We start from the raw sequence: 8,765 nt of genomic DNA, 5'->3' as shown, positions 1-8,765 counted from the left end.
AGTCCAAAAAAGAAAAAAAAATCTGGGTTGGAGGAGAATTCCATCAATATCCGCTGCATTGTTCAAATTCAATGAATACACATGCGAATGTGCTAGACATAAGAGCCAGGAGATCTTCAGGTTCACCTTTCATTGTGAACGTAAACACCTTTCATCTTCTGATTTAGTTCTGAAAACAGAAAAAGAAATTTAAAACACAGAATCATTATCTGATACATGAGAATTTGAGTAAGATTTTGATAGATACCAAGCTCAAACCCAACAATCAATCAATTCACCGTATCTATCTACCCAAGCAAATTCAATCAACACACCTCACAATCAGAAAAGAGATGAATAAAATACGATGATATTAGTACTGATTTCAAGTAAGTAATCCAATCAGCACAACTTTGATTCAACAGAAAATTGGAAAGAAAAACAGCGAAGGAAAAATGAAAATACGAAGGAAAACATAGCTTGCTGGACTTCGAGGACCAGCTACCTCCCAGATGACACTTCTCCACATTCTCTCAGTCTCCTTTTATGCTATTCAGTCCCATACTCTATAACAGAATTCACCTACTAACCACACTCATTCTACCATCTGTCCACACTTACTTGCTTGGCACCCTTTTTGCTACCTTAGCACTAATCCCCTGCTGTCCCCTCCCACGTTTCCTAACATAGACCACAGCAGGTGTTTCATCAGATTTATACAGCCTAGTTAACCGGAAGACATGTTAGTTTGGGAAATCAGGTGTGGTATTATTTTATATCTTGTAGCTAAAACTAAGTGGTCTTCGGTAGTAATTTGTCAATGCTGATTCCAGCAGCATAATCTTCAGCATTCCATATCACATCACTTACTTTAGCACAAGAGCGGTGTTCGGTGGCCAAAAAGAATTAAGAATCAAAGGCTAGCTAATCTAGGAGAATTCCAACCTATTCAAATTCAATCAAAAAACAGTTTGCCAGATATAAGAGCCACAGCAATCCTCAGGTCCATCCTTCATATGACTTTATGCTTTGTCAGCAGATGCCAATCAAACAAATTAAGCAAAAAAAAAAAAATACACATCTGAATGTTTGATAGAACTCTTTCCCTGTAACTCACGCACTCAAGCAACCAATTATATCTAAAGCAACTCAAACAATAACTCAAAACAAGATTCAAAGGAAATGTGTATATTGATGACAGAAATCAGAGTAATACACTTTGGAATGCAAATCTACTACTATCCAACTCACACAATGCTCGAAGTTAAATAAAAGACTCAAGAAAAATAAAGACACCGCTGAGCTTCGAGGGCCAGCTTCCTCCCCTTCCCCTTTTTCCTAACTTTTGAATATCCCGTATCTCCTGACATTCTCCCTATTAATTCCTCCAGCACTCCCAAATAACAAAATGTTGTACTCTCCCTATCTAAAAATGCCATCTGTCCTCTACTATTCTGTTACCCTCCCATGTTCAGCTTGTAATCCTCTATTTCGCACCTTTACCTTCCTATTGTAGACCAGCACTTCATTGGTTCTATCAATGTTCAAATAGAAACAAACCCCTTTCTTCTTCAGATTTCGTTCTGGAAATCGAAAAAGATTTGAAGGCAGCCTACTTAGCACGAACCCTCTTTTCTCGGCATCATAGGTGCCTTCAGTAGTAATGATCAGCGCTGGTGGTGAGATGATGTTATTTGTGGCTAAGAATGATCGGTCTGGTCTGTGTCAGTGTTCTCCAGGTACACAAAAAGTCTATTAGGGTGTACATGAAACTGAACCATTAAAAGCTAAAAATATAGTCACATACCTGGTAAGCATGAGCATGTTCATGCATCCTTATTTCTTTTCTTCCTTTTGCTATGTGGCACTATGCTCATCATTTTCCTTGTACGGCAGTAATATTTCTTGGAATTGAGAAGAATCCCCTCCTTTATATCAATCTCAATGGCAGATTCGGATTGAGAAGAATCCTTTGGTATGATCTCAATGGTAGGCTGTGCGCTTTCATCTTCCTTTGCCTATTTTGAGTGCCTGGAAGCAGTAAAAACTTTTTATGATTTTACAAAAAAACAAGTAAATTACAATTTTTGGCCCCAGTACTCCATTAACGTAAAGAATTAGCAAACTTATGACTCCAAACATACACATAACTCGACTTCTGTTAAATAAAAAAATCTGCATATAATTCTGCTTCAGCATGAAACAAATCATTCGTTGATCAAAGGAATATCTAGTAAGTATCTTGGGACCACCAGCCAATTTTCAAATCTGCAAGTGCAAAAAATTTGAGCAATAGCAGAGATGAGAAGATATGTTCAATTTACAGCAGGATACTATAGTTAAAGTGGTAAGATTCTGCAGGCTTAAAGCATGCATGTGACCCTCATACATGTTCTAGTTCTTCCAGATAAAGCAACCCAATCTATTAAATTTGGTAGTGATATTGATGTTGTTCATCAGCTTCACGACCTTCAAATTCAAATAACTTTATGACACGACCCGCCTCAACCCTCCTTATCCCATAAGCTCGGGCGCACCTATGAGACTCGGGCGGCCGAGACTGCCGTGTGGGAATCTAAAAACCTGTATTCTAAATAAGTTTTTCATAAAAACATTCGCTTGGATTCGTTTTGAAAGCATAAACACATAAGATATATATATGTATACATTTGAAAATCTGAAAGCTAACTTGTATGTCATAAAATCCAAAAAGGATGGTATCAGATATTCATATCTTTTATAATCAATAAAGGAGATAAACATAAGGATAAAACGTAATTCGGTAGCGATAACAAGCATGATATTTTACACACATTAGAGTCGATGACGTAAGGGCCCAACCTGAGAGGAATCACTCAGCACGACTCTTCCTGTGAACCTGGGGAAAATGGTCTAAAAAGGGGTGAGCTGAAATACTCAGTGAGTGGGGGATTGGGGAGAGTTTGCAAAGCATTCTTCAACAATAGTCATGGCATGCAATAGTTCTTATGAAATCAGAAACAACATGATTCTATGAATGTTATGAAGTAACTAAATCATTCCTGTATGCATGTATAACTCGTTTTCTAAAATTGTTCTAAGTACTGTAATCTCATCATTCAAACTGAAACAGTTTGAATATAGCTCATCATTGAATGCTAAAATTTTTCTGGAAACTAAAACATAACTATAAGTGCTTATGCTTTGGGAACAATATTTCCTGCAAGGCATGCTGCAACCATCTAGTTCATCCCTCAAGAATGCATATGATCATGAAAATAATAACTCTACAGTCATGCTGCAAACATCCAAACATCATTCAATGAACACTCAGGGTTCACAAAACAAACCTGGTAACTAAATTTATAACTGCTGTGATGATATAAAATTGAAAACTGATTTTTCTGAAATGTGCACTGATAACTGATTTTGGAATACTGTAAACTTTATGCTGATAACTGAACTTTAAATTGGATACTATAGCTTTTACTGATACTGAAAATTAAAGTTGATATCTTTTTCGAAACTGTGGCTAATACTCAAAGCTCTCTTAATAAATATTCTGAAAACCCATATGAGACTATCACTCATAATGATACTAAAATTTAATGTGATTTTGAACATTCTAAAACTGATTATGAGTAATAACATAAAAATCTCACCGCAATTAGTACCCTCGGGAATCTGTCTTACCTGGTGGGCTTCCCGTACGCAAGCAAAGCAAGGGATGTACCTGTATACCCGGCAAGATCTATCATCGCGCGGGCAGAGCTACTGAAACTGTCATACCTGGCGGACCATCAACGCAGGCAGAGCCATAAAATGTCATAATGGGGATCACTCAACGCCCAGGCAGAGCAATAAAATCTGTCATACGGCGGACCACTAACCCCCAGGCAGAGCCAATAAAATCTGTCATACCTGGCAGACCACTCAACGCCCAGGCAGAGCCAATAAATCTGTCATACCTGGCGGACCACTCAAAGCCCAGGCAGAGCCAATAAAATCTGTCATACCTGGCGGACCACTCAAAGCCCAGGCAGAGCCAATAAAATATCGTCATACCTGGCGGACCACTCAACGCCCAGGCAGAGCCAATAAAATCTGTCATACCTGGCGGACCACACTACCGCCCAGGCAGAGCCAATAAAATCGTCATACGCATGCGCAGAGCCAAAATCTGAAACTGTCATACCCGGCGGGATCGCATCGCTCGGGCAGAAACAAACAAATCTGTTATCTCTGGGGATGGTACTTTGTAGGGTGTTTTAGAATAACAATCTCATGCATATCTAAGTAACATGTAAGTCAAGAGCATATTTCAACAATCTATGCATAATCTCAAGTAACATATATAAGTCAAGAACATACCACATATGTGCTTATAAATCATGCATATATGACAAAATATTCAAAAATCACACCAGGGTGAAACTGAAAATTTCCAAACATGTTTTAAACTGACATGTTAACCCAGATTAAAATTACTTTCAACATACATTACCATAGCATATGTCCGACACTAAACACATTTCATAAAAAGCAATCATGCCAAAACGTAGAAATTCCATGCAAAATGGGGGTAGAATGCAAGTTTTAAAACTTACTTTCAAAACTGACGAATGCACCCCTTCTCTTTTCTTTTTACCAAGAAACCATTTACCAACATCACGAACCTCAACCCGTATACAATTCAACCAATCTTACTCTTACAGCAACATTTATTCATATAGCATGAACACATATAAATTATAATACCAAACTTCATCAAAACATTTAAAATTAAATCACAAAGTTAAATGCAAGCATGGATTTAAGGATTTGGAAGAAGATTTGGTTTAATCCACTCACCAAATCAAGCGTAATTCTAATGGGGCATTCAAGACAAAAATATGGTGATCCAGTAATATTTTCAAGTCATTCAGAGGTCAATAACTATTAAACACAATTTTCTTTCAAAATCATTTAAATCTGCCAACTGTTTCCAGAAGAGGTTACTGACTTGTAAAATTCATAACAATTAGCCACCCTAAAATTAAACCTCATGAAACTCTCCAGAATTAAACTAGGCACATATAGGATTCACCAGAATTTAAAATCACTCAATTTGGTAAGTATAAGTGCATTATTTCAGTTCTGAAAAATGCATGCTCTACAGAAAACATGAATTCCAGAATTCATAGCGAATTCAAAATTCATTAAAAAATCCAATACTTCGAATTTTTGGGTGAAATCAATTTTAACCAATCTCTAATAAGTCTAAAACAAAATATCTGAAATTTAGCTTCATTTGCAAACCCGAAACATATATAAAATTTTTGGAAGTTTGGACTGTCAGAATTTCATAGCATAACTTTTTATAACCAAAAAAAATACCTAATAACTCTTGGTTCTTTAGGATCACATTATGCTACCCGTATAAAATTGTTGCATTAAATCTCCAATTTCAGTTTTAACCACAATAGTCAGCCACCATTACAACATACAACTTCCCATAATTTCTTTTCTATTCGCAAACATATGTATATGCATAAAATGCACACATGCATGCCAAGTTCAGCATTCTAATTTGCCCATTTATAACCTTTCTCCATACTCTTCAAATCAACAACGTCCACAAATCATCTCTATGGTACAAACAATATTCCAAATAATCAACTTACACATAACTTTTAAATGCGTGAAACAATAAACATCAAGTCCATGCACTTGAAAATGCAAACTTTAGAAAGGATTCAATGCATTTTCCACTTCAAAAATTTCCAGATTTCATCAAGACATGGTGCTGAATCGAAACGGACATGCAGCACTTTAAAGTCAGCCAGCCGACACATGCAAGACAGATTTAACAAGATATCACACCAAAATTTGGATCAAACACTATAATAGAAATCAACATTACATGCAAACAGGAATTGAGTTTTTAAAAGAGTTTTTGGCTGGTCCACCACCATTCAGCTCAACCGAACTAAAAATGAAGGCTCAAGCACTCTCCTCCATTCTCTCCCTTCGTTCCTAGCATCAGAACAATAATGGGTTAATATCTCTTGGATTGAAGAAGAAATTTGATCTCTACCTCCAATCTACATGCATGGACTATTAGAAACTGGGTTATGGCCGATCTGCTATTTTTCTTTCTCTCCCAATTCTATTCGTTTCATCCTCATTGCTCTGTCGCTCAACCTCTCGGCCAACCCACTTTTCTTCTCTTCTCCTTTTTCTTTTCTTTCTCTCGGGTTTCTTCTCTCATCTTTCTTCTTCTTCATATTTATATTTTAGTCTTTCTAAATTTATGCTTCTGCCTAGATTACAGGTAATCCCGCTAAACCCTACCACATCAGCATTTCTTTCAAATAAACCTCCAGATTTTGCCCCTTGTTACATGCAAACCCAACAGCTTCCTTATCTTCCAATTCATTCCCAATAAAACTTTTAAAAACTAACAGAAATCCCCTTCCATAAAAAAAAATCACACAGAATATGTAATATGTATTAGGATCAAAAACGGGGTTTCACACTTTAAGTCCAAGTCCCGAATACTTAATTCCTCAAATTTTTTATCACTCACCACGCGCCGTCACAGTCGGCATTTATCTGCTCTGTGCACAAGGCCCGATCTTCCCCATTACGAAATCAACGAAATTAAACCATCTCCCAAAATGGGTTTTGCTGAATATTTGTTCTGGATTGATTAAAGACTGAAAAGTGCTGTTCTTTAATGCAATATCGACGCTCGACTGGCGGACAAGTCGGCTACGGAGAAGTTGGGAAAACGACCTGCCGTTTTTGAGTAACCTCTGGCGGTGGGGTTGGCCATTTGGCTGCATCAGAAGTCTGTAGATGGTTCTACAGACATCGGCAAGAATCTGCCGTCTATGATATTGTTAAATAATTCATCAAGTGGCCTGACTCTGTGTCTTTCAGGAATAGATTGATGTCATTTCAATGAATGTCATAGTTAAATACTTCCATTTATCTTGACAAATAAATAAAATACTATTGAAAAAAAAAAAATTTGTATGACATTCTATATCATTTGGGAATGTTAAGAAATAGATACTTTGGGTCCTACAATGGAATCCTAGACTTATTTTGGTCTTGCATTGGAACCTGGACTTGTTCCTATAAATGTGGTTCTGTTGTTCTGTTTTTTCTCCCCTCTTTAGATTTTAGCTGAACAAAGAATTGGAATTCCTGAGCAACTTTTAAATCTCCACCAGGATTTGCATATATGTATGATCCATCAAAGTGGTTCGGATAATTATTAGCCCCGTAAGATCATATGCATTATGGAACAGGTGAAAGATATTATAATGTCAAATAAAGAGAGAAAACTAGAGTATTCCTTTTGAGTTCTAGAACTTGTTGGGCGGATTTGGTGAGGGCGATCACCTCATTCACTTTAGCCATCCACCTTCATGAGCAAAGACATTTTGGTGGTGGAGAATTTTCATGAACAAGTGGAACCGAGCCCTAAGCATGATTACTGAAATTAAAGGAAGCGCAAAGGGGCTTCTTGCAAGAGTGTTGGAGATCAGGACCATGACGATGTTCAAATCCATTTTCCATATTGAGCTTCCTGCATAAAGTGCAGCAGAGGACAAGTGCAGGGGTTCAAAGTAAGAGGGTCGGATTTTCCCGTGTACTTGAATGGGTCCAGTTATGTAAACTGCATTTTTTTTTTTTTTTGCTTCGAGTGGAAGAAATTGAAGATTCACAAGGATCTCACAGTCCATATAATCATTTCTTGCAATCTGATCGCTTGCGCCGATATCTCTACAGCTGTTTCAGTATCATAAACACCTTCATCAGCAATATCTACTCTCATTTGCGAGGCTGAAGAAAACTTAAATAGTGACATTGTACCATTGAATTTTACAGCAGACTGTAATGTGAAGTCAATTTGTAGCTGATATTCTGAGAGAAGATTTTTCTGTTTTTGAGCTTGATGATGGAATGGAAGTTGAAACCATGGAGAAATCATCTGATCACCAAGAAAGAGAGGACTTGAACAGCACTCTACAATTTTTCCTGGTGAAATTTTGACTGATGCATGGAACAACATTTCTTTAAGAGAGCCATTGGATACCGCCCTTTTCTTTTCTAACTTTATCCTTCTTCTTGGGGACAACTTTCTTACTTTCGCCATTTCAGTATACATATACTTCAAACCTGGAATTCTCAGAAACTGAGTCTCAGTGCTTTGAAATGCAATCCTATCAAAGTAGCCTGAATCATTTTCGGGTTTCTTACTCCGAAGCTGCCCAATAACACTGCTAATATTTTTGATTGATCATACTACGGGAAATCTCAAGCTAAACTTATTTAACAATCCCGAACATAAGAATTATCTAAAGATTAGTTGTGCTCAAGATTCGGCAGGCAATAGCAATAAGCTGATTATTCTTCACGTCCATGACCCTTTGACACAAATGTTGTATGGGATCAAAGGACTGGTAATCCGTGGTATAGTTAGTATCAGAAAATTCTTTCAGAAATCTCAAGCTTTGTCTGTCCATGAATATTGAATTATGGTCAAAGACATCGCCGAGGCAAATATGGAATGCTCTCACCAAATAACCTATGACTCTTTGAAGAATTGCAGTCATTGACATATCTCAATCATATGCTTTGAATGAATATCAAGTATAGAGCAAATGCTATTACACGGTTGTAAACTTAGGAATGCATTAATCAGAATACTTATCTCATCAGAAGATCCATTATCGAAATCTTCTATAACCTGAGTATACTTGTAATTTATTAGAGGAAATATGATTAGGAAAGTGGTTCAAATAATTTGAATC

This window comes from Pistacia vera, unplaced genomic scaffold (genome assembly GCF_008641045.1).
Source record: "Pistacia vera cultivar Batoury unplaced genomic scaffold, PisVer_v2 Contig824, whole genome shotgun sequence".
Classification (NCBI taxonomy): Eukaryota; Viridiplantae; Streptophyta; class Magnoliopsida; order Sapindales; family Anacardiaceae; genus Pistacia; species Pistacia vera.
Note: the sequence above shows the minus strand (reverse complement) of the source record.